Source organism: Apium graveolens, chromosome 5 (genome assembly GCF_009905375.1).
Source record: "Apium graveolens cultivar Ventura chromosome 5, ASM990537v1, whole genome shotgun sequence".
NCBI classification, from domain to species: Eukaryota; Viridiplantae; Streptophyta; class Magnoliopsida; order Apiales; family Apiaceae; genus Apium; species Apium graveolens.
Window position 1 is genome coordinate 217,355,457 of NC_133651.1, and position 18,591 is coordinate 217,374,047.

The 18,591-nt window shown below is 38.1% G+C and overlaps 1 non-coding gene across 1 annotated transcript; it reads left to right on the top strand.

Annotated features, from left to right (window-relative positions):
• The first annotated feature begins 1,700 nt into the window (after window positions 1-1,700).
• Window positions 1,701-1,807, top strand: LOC141663101 (small nucleolar RNA R71). The gene has a single exon (XR_012551186.1). It is a non-coding gene; the product is annotated as a small nucleolar RNA R71 (small nucleolar RNA).
• Window positions 1,808-18,591: the final 16,784 nt, after the last annotated feature.

Genomic DNA, 18,591 nt, shown 5'->3' on the forward strand with positions numbered 1-18,591 from the left:
ATTGCTCTTCACCTTCGTCATCTTCACTATCTGAATTCCCAAACAAAGTCTTCTCTAAGGCATCAGACCTTAGCAATTGATCAAGTTTTGAAGTCACAATAGATTCGACCAACTTCATCTTTAAGCACTCCTCATTTTCCGTAGGAAATTTCATAGCATTGAACACATTAAAAGTTACATCCTGATCCAGCACTGGCATTGTAAGCTCACCCTTCTGCACATCTATCAAGGAACGACCAGCCGCCAAGAAGGGTCTCCCCAAGATTATGGGAATCTTCTTATCCTCCTCGAAATTAAGAATTATGAAATCAGCACGGAAGATGAGTTTATCAACCTTGACCAAGACATCCTCCACAATACCTCGAGGATATGTAATAGAACGATCGGCCAACTACAAAGTCATATAAGTCGGTTTTGGATTAGGCAAGTTCAACTTCTTGAAGATTGACAAAAGCATCAGATTGATGCTAGCTCCCAAGTCACATAAGCATCTGTCAAAAGACACATTTCCATTAGTACACGGAATAGTGAAGCTTCCAGGATCTTTTAGCTTTGGAGGAAACTTCTGTTGCAGTACAGCACTGCATTCCTCCGTGAGAGCAACAATCTCTAAATCATCTAGCTTCACTTTCTGAGAGAGAATACCCTTCATAAACTTTGCGTAACTAGGCATCTGCTCAAGAGCCTCAGCGAAAGGTATGTTGATATGAAGTTTCTTGAACACCTCTAGAAACTTCTCAAATTGCTTATCCAACTTTTTCTTCTATAGCCGCTTAGGAAAAGGCGGTGGAGGATAGATCTGTTTCTCCCATCTATTACCCTCAAGAGAAGTGTGCTAAACAGTAGTCTTCCTTCGTTCCACTTCTGCTCTCCGCTGCTCTACTTCTTCAGCCCCAACTTCTTCCTCCGAAACTTGAGTTTGTTCGGTATTCACAACTTTCCCAGACCTCAAATTGATTGCCTGCACCTGCTCCTTAGATTCCCTCTTTCCTGGTACTTCAGTGTCACTAGGTAGTGTACCAGGTTGATGATTTAGCAAGACATTGGCAATTTGTCCAATTTAATTTTCCAAGGTCTTGATAGAAACATCTTGGCTCTTGCACATAAGCTTCAGCTCCTCTAATTCAGATTTGTCATTAGCTTGTTACAGCTGGAGTTGCTGTCTTGGTGCATATTGCGGTTGCTGAAAACTAGGGGGGTTATACTGCTTAGCTGGGTACTGCTAATAAGGCTGTTAAACCGCATTCTAAGCGTTGCTCCAGCTGAAATTAGGATGATTGCGGTTGTTAGGATGATAGGTAGCTGGCACAGGTTGTTGTGATCGCTGAAAGTTGCTCACGAACTGAGCTGACTCACTAGAAATAGCACATTGATCAGTCTCATGGGCACCGGCACAAAGCTCACAAACACTAGAGATTTGATTAACTCCATTATTAGCTAAAGTGTCCACCTTCATCGTCAAAGCCTTAAGTTGGGCATCTATATCAGTTGCTGCATCCAACTCCAGAATTTTTGCTACTTTTCCCTGAGTCAGTCTCTGAAAAGGATTCTGGTATTCATTAGCAGCCATCACTTCAATCAATTCATAAGCTTCATTGTAGCTATTAGCCCACAAGGCTCCTCCTGATGTTGCATCGAGCATGGATCTAGAAGTAACACCCAATCCATTATAGAAACAATTTATAATCATCCAATCAGGCATGTCATGGTGTGGGCACTTCCTTAGTATCTCCTTATATCGATCCCAAGCCTCACACAGAGATTCTCCAGTTTGCTGAGCAAACTGAGTAAGAGTATTCCTGATTGCAGCAGTCTTCACCATAGGGAAGAATTTAGTGAGAAACTTTTGAGCAAGATCTTCCCAAGTAGTGATAGACCCTGGTGGTAGAGAATATAACCAACACTTAGCTTTATCCCTCAGAGAGAATGGGAAGAGTCGCAGCTTGATAGCATCTTCAGTCACACCATTGAACTTGAAACTGTCGCAAATCTTGATAAAATCCCTGATGTACATGTTGGGGTCTTCTGTAGGAGAACCCCCAAACTGAACTAAGTTCCGTATCATCTGAATCGTGCTTGACTTGATCTCAAAAGTGTTAGCCGAGATGGCTGGCCTGATGATTCTTGACTGAATATCATTGATCTTAGGCTGAGAATAGTCCATCAAACCCTTAGGAATTTCTACTTGATCTCCCATCACTACTAAAATTGGTTCCTCAACTTTTTTTTCTTCTTCTACCTTCTCTTCATCCTCAACAACTTCCCTTCAAACCACTACAGCTTCTTCATCGGCTTGATCCAGATTTCTCTTACGAGAACGAGAATGCGTATGCATACACGCTCGCTGGAGTACCTAAAATAAGACAAGGAAACAGATAAGTAATAACGTCCGAGTCAATGAAATTTAACGACCACTGACGACAAACACATAAACTAAAAATTAACATCGAGTCCCCGGTAGCGGCGCCAAAAACTTGTTAGTCGCTAAACACGCGCTAAAATACACGCAAGTATACGTGTTCGCAAGTAGTATAAGATTTAGATCAAATTCGTTCCCACAAAGACTATTTGGTTAATTTAAGAATATACACCTATGCAACAATGATATGGTTATTATCCAATGCTAAGACAATTAATAAATTGAGATTATTTATAACTAAGAATTAAACTAACACTTATAACTAAGAGATTAAAATGGTTGAATTAATATCTATGACAAACATGGGATTCTAACTTCATTAAATTTTTCATTTAATAGCCTTTTTGTTCTTAACCTTAGCATGTAATGGTGATGACACTAATCAGATAACACGAAACTGATAAACGCTAACTTTCATTGCACGAATACCATACACTAGACATCCATAAAAGAGATAAAAGCTGAATAGACACCAATTATATTGAGACCCTATATGTCTATAGAGTTTGACATAATAACGGTTTAATACACAAGTTATCTATCATGATTACATAGGGTAAGTAAGATGGTTAACATTACCTACAAATCATGCATAACAATAACACATGAACCTATGCTAGCATGGCAAGTTCTAAATCCTTAAGCACAACCATTACTAGGTTATCAGACATCACCACACACTAAGGCATTGAAACAATTTAACTAAAGAAATCCATAAATAAATCCGCTAGAACCCCACGTTAATGATTAGCCCATAATCGGACTCATCATCAACGTGGGTTCCGATGAAAGCATGGTATAATAAATGTAGTCTTTATAAACGAATAATAAACAAAGTACAAAACAAGAGTATAGGTTCAAGAATAAGAAAACTAGCATCCGACATTACAACTTAAACAAAGAATCACAAGTTAAACTAGATCCTCTTCGCCTTGGTTGAATTATGCTAAAACGGTCTTCTTACGCCTTCTTCTTATGCTCTCATCTGTCTCTCTATAAAAACAAGCTTATTTTTGTATATATAGCAGCCCCATGCAGAGTAGAAGTCTTCTGGATCAAAAGCCCAATAGAATCAGGATTTCTTTTCTCGACCCGGCGCGGGCACGCGCTTGACCAGCGCGGGCGCGCTGAGCTTCTAGACTTTGGGCGCCGCCGCGCGCTATCACAGCACGGACGCGTTGAACTCCTGATGAAATTTCTGACTTCTTCATTTTTCCTTGCTGATTCGAGACGGTTTTCCAAGAGTTTTTATTCTAACACCACCCTAACACCAAATTAGCACCAAAATAATGCTAATTCACCTGATTACCTGAATAATGCCTGAAAATGCAAAAACACTAGAAAACACATTAAAACACCAACAACTTGAGTACAAATGCACCAATTCAAAGCTTTACGGAGCGTAATAAAGTGTCATGAATGCCACTCAACACCTAACCATCTCGACTTCAATTTTCCAGGAAAAAGATGGAGACAAGAGTTAAACAATAGAACTTGTCGTCCCGGCACAAATGACTTAAGCACTAAACCTCTATCGTGCCACCTCTTGACTTTCTCCTTGTACATTTTATTGTTTTCATATGCTTGAAGCCGAAACTCGTCGAGTTCATTCAATTGAAGCATTCTCTTCTTACCAGATGCATCAAAATCAAGGTTCAATTTCTTCAAAGACCAATATGTTTTATGCTCGAGCTCCACCGACAAATGACACCCCTTACCATAAACCAACTGAAATGGTGACATTCCCAATGAAGTCTTGTATGTTGTTCTATACGCCCAAACAGCTTCATCCAGCTTCAAAGACCAATCCTTCCTTGATGGACACACAATTTTCTCTAAGATACGTTTGATCTCTCTGTTGGACACCTCTACTTGACCATTAGTCTGCGGATGGTAGGCTGTTGCAATGCGATGATTCACATTATACCTTTGTATCATGGCAGTGAATTTGCGATTGCAAAAATGCGATCCCTCATAACTGATTATGACTCTTGGAGTCCCAAATCTTGTGAATATCTGCTTATGAAGAAAATTAAGCACCACTTTCACATCATTTGTCGGCAAAGCCTTGACTTCCACCCATTTCGACACATAATTGACTACCAACAAGATATACTGGTTATTGCAAGATGAGACAAATGGCCCCATGAAGTCTATTCCCCACACATCGAAGACTTTAACTTCGAGAAGCACATTAAGAGGCATCTCATCCCTCTTGGACTTACTACCCACACACTAGCATCGATCACACTTCAGAATAAAGTGATGCATACCATTAAATAATATAGGTCAGAAGAATACCGCTTGAAGGACAAGAGTTATTGTCTTTGTTAGTCCCTAACAATGCAACAAGAATTACAGAAGGGGGGTTGAATGGAATTCTTGTAACTTTTTTTTTGGTTTAAAACTGTTCTAACTTAAAATATATATTTGTGTGAATTGATTTGCAAAGTGCGGAATAATAACTTGGAATGAATCAAAACACAAGTAATTAAAAACACAAGTCTTTAAAAACTTTCTGGTGGATTTGAATGTATCCATAGAGATATATATTATATCAAGAGAACTCTGTGTAGCAAGTTTGATCACGGATGCTTACAAATATGAACAACTAAGTTTGCAGAGAAATGCTAAAAATACAGCTTACAAATGTTTCTCTCAGAAATTTCTTGCTTAGTGTTCTTGTTGTTCTATTTGCTACTTCTTGGTTTATATATGACCAAGATTACAAAGTAATAAGACAAGATAATAAAACAAAACCTATCAAGTCTAATACTATGCTACTTCATTACTCTATTCCAGCATCTTTGAATATCTTCATAATAACATGGAAATGGCAATGCTTATTTGTTCTCTAAAATCCAGTTGAATAGGTTTCCATATTCCTTTTGCATACACTCGACGCATGTGACTGTGTTGTCACTGTCAACTGATGTTTGAATTGATTATCCGTCGGGTACATGATCATCCATCGGGTTGCCTTGTTGATCATCCGTCGAGTGGCATTGTTGTTTATCCGTCGGGTAGCTATCTGGCACTTGACTTCATTTCATTTATGCAGAATTATAAGACATCATCTATGTATAATTAATCAACCTATTCTACATATTTAATTAAAGTCAACATGACTTGAGTGCTACTACAGAAACTAAACAAGGTGTATGCAAAAATGTGCTACAGACTCATTATTACATAAGCTACTCATTCGATGGATAATTGATCATCATCCATCGGGACTATATTGAGTCATCCGTCGAGACTATATTCCTTATCCGTCGAGTGCTACATTTTTCACTAAGTAAAATCTACTAAGGTGTTTTGTTAATGAAATCATCAAGTACACAACATATTCACAACAATCTCCCCCAATTTATGTCTACTGGAATTGTAGCCATAAATTAAGAGAAACTTAATGATATCAAAACCCTAAAAATACAACTTTAAAAGTAAGTAGATAAAACTGTAAAGTGCTTCAAATAACAAAATGTACAAAGATTAGCTCACAATCTTTTTCAAGATACTCATCTAGCCTGAGCAGATTTATCTAGTTCCTTGAAGGTCTGGATCTCTTTCCAAGCTTTCTGTTGTTTTCTTCTATCTGATTTTCGAGCTGTCTGTGGAATTCCAGTTCATCAGATTCTGAAAGATTTAGCTTTTCTTGCATCTCCAAAAGAGTCTCATTGCTAGAGATGCTCAAACCTCTTTGTCATCCATGAACTCCATCAGCCAGTAGGGCCTTAGATGCACTCTTCTTCCTGTATAAGGAATAGTTAGAATCTTTGGGAGTGCATCTTCAGCTCTAATACTCCTCAGTTCTTCAATCTTCTTTAGAACCAGTCTTCTTGCAGTTACATTGAATCCAAAGTTCTTCTTGAATGATGAATAAACCTTTATCAGCACAGATTGGCTTTCTTAAAGGATCCTGTGAAGTGGCCATTGAATCTCATTTCCTCCCTTAAACTTGAAAACTAACCTTTCAGGTAGATTTCTGTAGGCATCAATCCCTCTAACTTCTTCCAGTTCATCTAGATAGAGGTTTAGTTCAGAGAATTCCTTGATGTCACATAAGTACAAGTAATCTCCCTTGTTGATTTTGGATTGAGCTTTGGCTAGAGATTTGGATTTGAGAGGTGACAACTTCACTTTCTTGACTGCTCTTGACTTTGTTCTTTTTGGCTTGTTAAGGATTGGCAAATTGAAGTCAGGAATTGGTAGAATTTCCCAGTCTATTGGTTCATCCTTAGGCACAATAGGTTCACCATGAATGTTCCTGTAAGGTTCCACCACTTTTATGTCTTCAAATACCACTGAGGGTTTTGATGCTTGAGTTGTAGTTGGAATGGATTCCTTAGGAAACTGATCCTCCAATTCCTTACCAACAAAGTTCAATTTCCTTTTTGTTCTTTTGGCCAATTCCTTGTATCTTTGAGATTTCTTCTGTTGTGGTTCAACTAGCTTCTTTGGATCTTGAGATTCAGTGATTTCAGATGGCTGAGTAGGAATTTGTTGTGTTGGTTTCACAGCTTGTAGCTTGGCCAAGATAGCAGCTTGCTCTTTCTTTTGTTTAGCCTTTTTGCATCTAGAGCAGCTTGCTTCTTTTCTTTCTTCAATCTTGCCTTTTCTTCTCTCTTTGCTTCAGCAAATTGAGGATGTCCAGCCACCACACAAATCTCTTTACCATTCCTGAAAACTTTAGCAATTCTCCTTTTTAAAGCTGAATCAGCTGGATCCTTGTAGAAGGCAATGGATCTTAACAACAGTTTCTTCTCATCAGGCTTTGGTGTCTCAAACACTGTGTCCAAAGGGTTCTTTAGAGAGGTTCTTGGATAATTTACCTTTGGCTTCAAAAGTACTTCAGCCTTTGGAGATTTGATACAGGATGGCTGTCTTCTTTCCAGATAGTTCATGCTCATTTCATTCACAGAGATTTTCCTGACTTGAGAGTGATGGATGGCTGACTTTTCTGGCTTCTTTGCTAGCCCAAACTTCTTCTGAATATCCTCATCAATCTTCTCCCAATTGATTGGCTTCAACTGCTCCTTTTCAGTTGCTCTTAAATTGGCTGTTGCTTCATTTATTAGATCAATGCTATCTTTGGCTGGTGGCTTGGTGAAAGTAATATAAGGCACAATTACTTTGCTAACTTCAATGTTGAGCACTTTTTGCTCCCCCTCACTCCTAGAATTCTCTTTCTCCCCCTTTTTGTTATCAGCAAGTTGAGTAGAGGAGGTCTGTGCAGCCACCAGTTTCTGAAGCAAGTCTATCTGTTGAGCTTAGTGAAGATGAATTGCTGTAAGAGATGCTTCCATTGCTGTCATTCTTGTATCGAAGGCATCTATCTTTGTGGCAAGATCAGAATTTTTCCTGAGCTATTTCTTGATGTTAAGCATTGTAGCTTTTGGAAGTTTACAGTCCATCTTATCAGAAATGGCCTTTTTCATCTCATCAATATCACCTTTGATAGTGTTGACATCTCGAGCATGTTGAAAACCTTGGATTTATTGCAGTTGCAGAGAAGCAAGATGTGCTTGAAGGAGCTTTTTGGTGTTGGCATTTGTGGTGGTTTGAAGAGCATAATTTGTCTGATTTATTAGTTGAATCAGGGTTGTCTTGAAGTAATGTTCATCACAGTGCTTTGAAAATGCCCAAGATGGCATGCCTGATCTTGAACTGGAGCCTACTTCTCCCCCTTTGTCAAATAGCTCTTCTCCACTATCTCCACCTTCACCTCCAAAGAATTCTTCTGAACCACCAGTCTCATAATCAGCATCACCAGCTGTAGAGGGCAAAGCTGTGATGGCATTCTTAGCTCTTAGTATTGACTGTATGGTATGCACCAAGTTGAGCATCCTTTCTGCATTATCATTACCCTGTTCAGCTAGAAGTTGATATGCTGGAACATGGTGAGTAAATGTCTCAGCATCAAGGGAGGTGGAATCTAAAATAACTTGAGGTTGCTGAGATAGTCCCTCCCTGTATGCATCCTGGACATTCATTAACTCACCTGCAATGACATCCACCTTTATAGCTCATGTACCTGCATTTCTCTCATAATCTCTCTTTTGTTGCATCAAGGTCTCACCTTGGCTCCCCACCCTCACACCCTCACCTTCACCATCTAAGGTGGGACTCCACACACTCTCTTTTTCCAATCCTGAAGAACTGGATTGCATATTTTCACTCTTTTCCTCTCCTTTTTCCTGGGAGCAACCCAGACTCTCACTCATAACACTCTCTTCCCTCAATCCTAGGAGTGATTGTACTACCACTAAGTCTTCTGCACTTGAAATAATTGATGAAATTTGAAGTTGTGCAGAGACACTCGACGGATAAGGGATATCCGTCGGGTTAACAGTTTGACTATCCGACGGATAACTGCTGTTAAGCTTATCCGTCGGGATACAATCACTACTCGACGGATGAACAATATCCATCGAGAGAGTAGGAATAAATGAGTTAGGAGTAGAAACTATTGTGGACTATGTGCAGATTGATGAAAATTTTGGCACAGATGTCTCAACAGTTCCTGAAAGAATTGGAAAGTGAGCCAACAAATCATCCAAAAGATGATGCTCACTTGCACTAGATTTTGGCTTCCCCAACAGAGTTAAAAAAGGGGAATCAGGAATTGATGTGTTGATCATATCCATATCCAGAGAGTTTGTGGGAGAATTTGGTGTTTGGGGTGCTTCTATAACTAAAGATTTTGGCTGTGACTCCACATTTATTGGAGCCACATCAAATTGACTTTGAGAAGGTGCAGTGACTATATCTTTAGCACCAGTTTGCACAATGTATGAACCCTGTGCATCCCCAAGGGTTTTTGGTTTCTTCTTTCTTGTATAGGTTTGGGGTGAGCTTGTGTCCCTTACCCTTTTGGCCTGTGCTATTGGCTGAGAGATTTGTTCAATAGTCACATCCTTTTGGGAGGATGCAACTAGCAATGAGCTAATTTCCTTATTAAGCACTGCATTCTGTTGGGAAACTGCAGTGTGGCTAGGCTGGGAAACACTCACCTCTCCAACCTTATCCTTAGGGTTTCTTTGATGTTCACCCTGTCCCTCACCTACCTTACCCACCTTCACACTCCCCTCTTTAGATTTGGTGGATTTTGCAACTGGCATCTTTTGAGAGATACCAGAGGGGGCTTTCTTTGACTTGGATTTAGAAATTTTGGATTTGGCAGCTTAGGTAGGCAACTGTTGGGTCATTGACCCAGTTGCCATAGCTACACTAGATTACAAAGAAAATTGTGAGGTTGGAATAGTAGAGACAGATGAACTTACCTCACTTACCTGAGGTGCTTCCATTACAGGGAAATAGAAGAGTGGCACCCCTTTGTGATGGTTTGCCCTGTTCAAATCTGTAATAATTCTTCTCTCTTGAACCCAACAATCTAGTTTGTTGGTTGGGTTCTCAAGCACAATTCCCTCAGAGAGGTGGTTAGCTAACATCATGAAAAATCTAGCATAGTAAACATTTTTACCCCTCTTATTTAACTCTCCTAACTTAAATCCCAACTCAAACAGAACAAGATCACTAAAGTTAAAGTACTTATCAGTAACTGGCATGTAAAGCATTAGTAACTACATCACATAGATAACTCCATTCTTTCCTAAGACCCAACCTCCTAATTTCACTTAACTTAGAAGTAGAGAGTGCATAGTTCATGAAGTTAAGCATATTTACAATGTCAATGTTTGTGTGTGGTGAAGTTACAGTATTATCAGGAATTTTGAAACATAATTTAATAACTTCACAGTTAATACAGAATTCTTTACCATTAATAGTGAGTGTGATGGTCTTATCAGTTGAGTTGTAAACAGCAGTTGACCACATTTCCTCAACAACCTCACTGATGATGGTGGGTGATTCTAGCATGGCATAGTTGAGTTTGCAGTTCTTCATAAAATCCATCATTTTATGGTAGTCACCAGACTGTTGAATCCCCTTATTTACTAGAGCCGTGAAGTTGTTCTTCTCATAGATGAATCCAGTTTGTGACATGATCTTGACGACTGGTGTCATTGTTAGAGAGTGGAAATTGCAGAGATAGAGATGATAATCGCTTTTGAGAAAGAGAGAATTTAGAGCAGATGATTTGAGAATGATAAAAGAAAAGTAATGGAAATGAATTAAGCTTTTATACTATCTCAAAAATAACTGTCAAAAATAATAAAGTAAAATAAAGTAACCAATAAGAATTGCCCAAAATAGCCTTTTAAAAATAAACTGTAAAAATTCCTTCAATTATCCGTCGTGTTATACTTATAAACTGTAAGTATACTCGATGGATAAAGTTCAGGGAATTAACGGCTAAGATTCAGACAATTTGACGGATCAGGATAAATCAGTTATCCGTCGAGTCATAAAATATTCCAGAAAAGTAATTGATTTTATTAATAAAATGTATACCGACGGATGATTAAACTCGATGGATAGTGATCATCCGTCGAGATGTAAATTTTGACTTAGCCAAAATTTCATCTATGACTTAAAATCAATTAAATTTCTGGCTGCATTACAACTTGCAAATTATCTGAAAAGATTTAAGAGTAATTTAGCATACCTAACTCACTTACCAACCTTGAAAAGGTGGATTCATCCAGTGGCTTGGTAAATATATCTGCAAGCTGCTTTTCACTTGGAACAAAATGTAGTTCCACAGTACCATTCATTACATGTTCCCTTATGAAGTGGTACTTGATGTCTATGTGCTTTGTTCTTGAATGTTGCACCGGATTTTCAGTGATGGCAATTGCACTTGTGTTATCACAGAAAATGGGAATTCTTTCCACTTGCAGACCATAGTCTAGCAATTGGTTTTTCATCCACAAAATCTGTGCACAGCAACTGCCAGCAGCAATATATTCAGCTTCAGCTGTAGAGGTAGAAACTGAATTTTGCTTTTTACTGAACCAGGCCACAAGCTTGTCTCCTAGAAATTGACAGGTTCCTATTGTACTTTTTCTATCAATTCTACAACCTGAATAATCTGTATCTGAATAACCAATTAGATCAAAACCAGAATCTTTAGGGTACCAAATGCCAAGTTTTGGTGTTCCCTTGAGATATCTGAAAATTCTCTTAATAGCTACTAAGGGAGATTCTCTAGGATCAGCCTGGAATCTAGCACACAAACATATAGCAAACATTATATCTAGTCTACTAGCTGTTAAGTATAGAAGTGAGCCAACCATGCCCCTATAGCTTAAAATATCCACAGACTTTTCAGTAGTGTTTAATTCAAGCTTAGTTGCAGTGGCCATGGGAGTTTTTGCAGATGTGCAATCCATTAGATCAAACTTTTTTAAAAGATCATAAATGTATTTAGTTTGACTAATGAATATTCCATCACTAACTTGCTTAACTTGCAGACCAAGAAAGTAAGTTAGTTCCCCCATCATACTCATTTCATACTTACTTTGCATCAATTTGGCAAACTTTTTACACAGTTTTTAATCTGTAGATCCAAAAATAATGTCATCTACATAAATTTGAACAAGTATATTAGAGCCATTAACATTTCTAAAGAAAAGAGTTTTGTCTACAGTACCTCTAGTGAAGTGATTCTCTAAAAGAAACTTTGACAAAGTGTTATACCAGGCTCTAGGTGTTTGCTTCAGTCCATAAAGTGCTTTCAAAAGATAGTAAACATATTCTGGAAAATTTAGATCTTCAAAACCAGGAGGCTGACTAACATAGACTTCCTCCTCCAAATCTCCATTCAGAAAGGCACTTTTGACATCCATTTGATAGACTTTGAAAATGGCATGGGCTGCATAGGCTAAGAAGATTCTGATGGCTTCAAGTCTTGCAACAGGAGCAAATGTTTCATCAAAATCTATTCCTTCTTGTTGACAATAGCCCTTAGCAACCAATCTAGCTTTGTTCCTGATTACTATGCCATTTTTATCCATCTTGTTTCTGAATACCCATTTGGTGTATATTGGATTCTTTCCTTTAGGCTTGGGCACCAGCTTCCATACTTTATTCCTCTCAAATTGGTTTAGCTCCTCCTGTATAGCTAAAATCCAATCAGGATTCAACAAGGCTTCTTCTTCTACCTTCTTTGGTTCTTCCTTGGAAAGAAAGTTGTTGTATAGACATTCTTCTTGAGTTGCTCTCCTTGTTTGAACTCTAGAAGATACATCACCAATGATGAGCTCAAAGGGGTAATCCTTTGTCCATTTCCTTTGTTGAGGTGGATTAGCTCTAGATGCAGAGGCCTCATTGTTGTCTTGATGTGTGATTGAGTTTTGATTATTAGAAACTCCCCCTGAGTTAATGGATCTTTGATTTGAGAAAGGGGAACTTTCTGTAAGTGATCTATTCTGACTTCTAGCTTCTTTTGATGACCCGACGGATGGTGAATTTTGAGTACCGACGGATGAGGTTGGTTGTCTCCCAATGGATAAAGAAGATTGTCTCCCGACGGATGAAGCATTTTTCAACTCGACAGATGTTGAATTTTGTGCTTCATTGGTAGTGGATTTTTCTGCATTATCCTTTGATACCATTTCTTGATCACTTTCATCATCACTGTCATCACTAACCATCTCCACATTATCAAATTTGAGGCTCTCATGGTAATCTCAATCTTGCAGTCCTTCAATCTTTTTATAATCAAACACAACATGTATTGATTCCACAATAATGTTGGTTCTTAGATTGTAGACTCTATATGCTTTACCAACAGCATATCCAACAAAAATTCATTCATCTGTTTTAGCATTAAACTTCCCATTCTGATCAGTTTGATTTCTCAAGATATAACATTTGCAGCCAAAGACATGAAGAAAATTTAGAGTTGGCTTCTTGTTCTTGAACAATTGATAGGGAGTCATGCATTTTGCTTGATTAACCAGAGAAATATTCTGAGTGTAGCATGCAGTATTTACAGCTTCAGCCTAGAATTATGTTGGTAACTTAGACTCTTCAAGCATTGTCCTGGCAGCTTCAATTAGTGAAATGTTCTTCCTTTCTACTAATCCATTTTGTTGTGGAGTTCTTGCTGCTGAAAACTCATGCAAAATCCCATTTTTATCACAAAATGCTCTCATGACAGAATTCTTGAACTCAGTTCCATTGTCACTCCTGATTCTTCTAACTTTGAAATCAGGATGATTATTAACTTGCCTTATGTGATTGATGATGATTTCACTAGCCTCATCTTTAGACTTTAGGAAATATGTCCAAGAGAACTTTGAGAAATCATCTACAATTACTAGGAAAAATCTTTTCCTTGAGATGGACAACACATTGACTGGTCCAAACAAATCCATGTGTAGCAGTTGCAAAGGTTCTTCAATTGTTGAATCAGGCTTCTTTCCGAATGATGCTTTAATTTGCTTTCCCTTCTGGCAAGCGTCACACAGTCCATCCTTAGAAAACTCCACTTGAGGAATGCCTCTAACCAGTTCTTTCTTTACAAGTTCATTCATGGTCTTGAAGTTTAGATGGGATAGCTTCTTGTGCCATAACCAACTTTCATCCTGAATTGCTTTGCTGAGAAGACAAGTAACAGATTCTGCATTTGATGAGTTGAAGTCGGCTAGGTACACATTTCCTTTTCTCACACCAGTGAGAACCACTTTGTTGCTTCTTTTATTTGTCACAGCACAGGCTTCTGAGCTGAAGGTTACTGAATTGCCTTTATCACAAAGCTGGCTGATACTCACCAAATTGTGCTTGAGACCATCCACTAAGGCAACCTCCTCAATAATGACATTGTCTTTTGAAATCAAGCCATATCCCACAGTGTAACCCTTGCTGTCATCTCCAAAAGTAATACTTGGGCCAACTCTCTCATTAATCTCCCTGAGCAGGGTAGAATTACCAGTCATGTGTCTTGAACAACCACTATCCAAGTACCATTGATTCTTTCTCTTTCCCTGCACACATCAAAATCAAATCAAGTTGATTTTGGTACCCAAGTTTCCTTGGGTCCTGCCTTGTTAGCTTTCTTTTTCTGTTTTTTAGGCTTTATCTCATTTGACTTGGGGATATTAGATTCATCCTTAGTCATTTGAGTTGAACCTTTGAAACCGTTCATTACAACAGAATTATCACGCATATTTTGATTAACAGGAAATGGCATGCTATTGGTAAACATGTTATTCCAGTAAGGCATGCTAAATGGCATTTGTGGCATACTAAATACAGCATAATAAGGATTAGGTGCAAATGGCATATTAGCAAACTGTGCATTCATATTCTGTATAGACATAACATTCATAGGCATAGAATGCATGGCATTCATGTTGGGAAAATGAGATGGCACAGATGTGGAAGTAGGCATGGCAGTTTTGTAATTAACAGACAAATGATTTACACTACCACACTTGACACAGATTTTTCTTAGAGCATATTTATCAGGTGTGTAGTTGTTATGCTTGTTAGTTCCTACTTTACCATTTCTATTGTTTTTCTTTTTAGCTTCTGTTTTAATCTAAATCTTTTCCAGTCTGTCACTCAATTGTTTGACAGTCATATGACCAACATTAGCCTTTTTCTCCTTCTTCACTTGACTGGATTCTCCTGAAACAAAATTCTTGGAAACTGATCCATATTTCTCATTTAACTTGACAAGTTTGGCTTTACTCACAGGCTTGCTCACAGTCGACGGATGAGGATTTATATCACTCGACGGATAACCCTTTTTGTTATCCGACGGATGACCCTCATCATCCGTCGAGTCTACATCTGTTAGCAATCCTTCAACCAAATTAGATTCCAGCTTCTCCTTATTCTTCTTCCAGGCTGCATCACAAAAGGACTCAATACCTTGAACTTTGGTGATTTGAGCATGAACATCTCTAGATGTTTTCCATGCCTTAATCACCTCTTGTTCTCGTTCAAGCTGCTTCTTCAAGATCTCTTCTTTCTTCAAGGACTCAGTTAATTCATCCTTAGCAATTTTACACTCAATTCTTAATTTTTTAAATTCAATGAACTGAGACTCTAGCACATTATTCCTCTCACTTAAAACAAATTATTTTCTTTGATTTAAGCATTTTCTATAGTAAGAGACTTAAGTGTAACACGCAAATGATATAATTCTGTAGACATGTCATTTATGGCATCATTACACTCAACTTTAGATAAATGTGCAAGGTTAGTGGTAATTACTTGATTACTTGAAGAACTTGTCTCTGTTTCATCAGACTTGGCCATTAGGGCTAGATTGACATAGCTGACATCCTCATCCTCATCTAGACCATCTGCTGCCCAGTCATTTTCTTGTGTAATGAAAGCCCTTTCCTTTTGTTTGAGCAATTCAAAATATTTCTATTTATAATCTACAGGCTCAAACTTTTTCTTGCTGGAATCTGACTTTCTACACTCACTGGCAAAGTGCCCTGCCAAGCCACATTTGAAACATTTAAATTTTGATTTATCCACCATGTTTCCATTTGGCTTAGCTGCTCCAAAGTTCTTCTTGAACTTGAGCTTGGAAAATCTTCTGGAAAGAAATGCTAGATGTTCATCAATATCTTCCATGTCATCTTGGCTCAAAGAATCTTCATTTTCTGCTACCATCCCTTTGCCCTTGTTTTCACAGACCTTTGAAGTTGATTCAACAGCTTCCATCTTCATCTCCTTCTCTTTCTTTAACTCAGCAACTAGTGCAATGGATCCTCCTTTCTTCTTTCCTCTCTCCATCCTCTCATCTTGCTCTATTTCAAGCTCATAAGTTTTCAGGATGCCATACAGTCTCTCCAAGGTAAGCTCCTTATAATCTTGAGAGTTTCTCAATGAAACTGTCATAGGTTTCCATTCCTTTGGAAGAGATCTAAGGAATTTAAGATTGGAGTCTTTTGTCTGATAGACCCTTCCATGCAACTTCAGAGCATTTAGTAGTTTTTGAAACCTACTAAAGATGTCAGTGAGAGACTCACTTTCTTCACTATGAAAATGCTCATATTGCTGAATGAGTAGCTGCATCTTATTTTCCCTTACTTTCTCAGTGCCATCACATATAATCTGTATAGTATCCCAAAATTCCTTGGCAGTTTTACAATTGATGATGTTGTCAAACATGTCACCATCAACTCCATTGAACAGGATATTCATGGCCTTCTTATCTTTCCCGACTTGTTCAATATCAGGATCAGACCATTCATGCCTTGGATTGGGGACTGATGGCTCATTTCCAGTTGCAGCTCTCATTGGTACATGAGGGCCTCTATCTATGCAATCTACATAGGCCTCATCTTGAGAAAGTAAATGGAGATACATTTTTACCTTCCAATGATGGTAATTATCTTTATCCAGAAAATGAATCTTGACCCCAACATCCTTCTTGTTCATCTTGCTGTTTTGTTGTGATCTTTAAACTCCTTGTTTATCAAGAGCTTGCTCTGATACCAATTGTTAGTCCCTAACAATGCAACAAGAATTACAGAAGGGGGGTTGAATGGAATTCTTGAAACTTTTTTTTTTGGTTTAAAAGTGTTCTAACTTAAAATATATATCTGTGTGAATTGATTTGCAAAGTGCGGAATAATAACTTGGAATGAATCAAAACACAAGTAATTAAAAACACAAGTCTTTAAAAACTTTCTGGTGGATTTGAATGTATCCACCAGAGATATATATTATATCAAGAGAACTCTGTGTAGCAAGATTTGCTCACAGCTGCTTTCAAATATGAACAACTAAGTTTGCAGAGAAATGCTAAAAATACAGCTTACAAATGTTTCTCTCAGAATTTCTTGCTTAGTGTTCTTGTTGTTCTATTTGCTACTTCTTGGTTTATATATGACCAAGATTACAAAGTAATAAGACAAGATAATAAAACAAAACCTATCAAGTCTAATACTATGCTACTTCATTACTCTATTCCAGCATCTTTGAATATCTTCATAATAGCATGGAAATGGCAATACTTCTTTATTCTCTAAAACCCAGTTGAATAGGATTCCACATTCCTTTTGCATACACTCGACGCATGTGACTGTGTTGTCACTGTCAACTGATGTTTGAATTGATTATCCGTCGGGTATATGATCATCCGTCGGGTTGCTTTGTTGATCATCCGTTGAGTGGCATTGTTGTTTATCCGTCGGGTAGCTATCTGGCACTTTACTTCATTTCATTTATGCAGAATTACAAGACATCATCTATGTACAATTAATCAACCTATTCTGCATATCTAATTAAAGTCAACATGACTTGAGTGCTACTACAGAAACTAAACAAGGTGTATGCAGAAATGTGCTACAGACTCATTATTACATAAGCTACTCACTCGATGGATAATTGATCATCATCCGTCAGGACTATATTGAGTCATCCGTCGAGACTATATTCCTTATCCGTCGAGTGCTACACTTTTCACTAAGTAAAATCTACTAAGGTGTTTTGTTAATGAAATCATCAAGTACACAACATATTCACAACAGTCTTCTCTCCACCATAGTGGCCTCCATAAATAGTTGAATGAAAGTCTCGCAAGATCCCGCCCCCGTTTCGCTGTACGGAATACATCTCCTAATGATTTGGTCAGCTCCTTGCCTAAACAGATATGGTTCATCCCACATGTACCACTTCACCTCATGAAGAAACTTCTTCCTTTGAGCATACGACAAGTCGGGAGGCATGATATTACTCACAAGGTAGTTCACAATATGTTTAAACCACGATTCTTCCTCTTACACTCCAAACAGCTGCACATCGGGAAAGGACTCATTTAACAATGTCTTATCCAGTAAAGTTGCACTTGGATCTTCCAAACGAGAGAGATGATCAGCAACTTGATTCTCAATACCTTTTCTGTCCTTGATCTCCAACTCAAATTCCTGAAGCAAAAGAACTCATCTAATCAATCTTAGTTTCTAGTCATTTTTCGAGATGAGATATCGAATTGCAGCGTAATCAGTGAAAACTGTCACATTTGTCCGAAGCAGATAAGATCGAAATTTCTCAAAATCGTAGACAATAGCCAAAAGTTCTTTCTCAGTAGTAGTATAATTCAGTTGAGCACCATTTAGGGTCTTACTAGCATAGTAGACCATATGAAATATGTTGTTCTTTCTCTGCCCAAGAACTGCTCAAACTGCATAATCACTTGCATCACACATCATCTCAAAAGGTTCATTCCAATCAGGTGCAGTTATGACAGGTGTCGTGAATAAACTCTTCTTCAAAAACTCAAAAGCAGCTAGGCA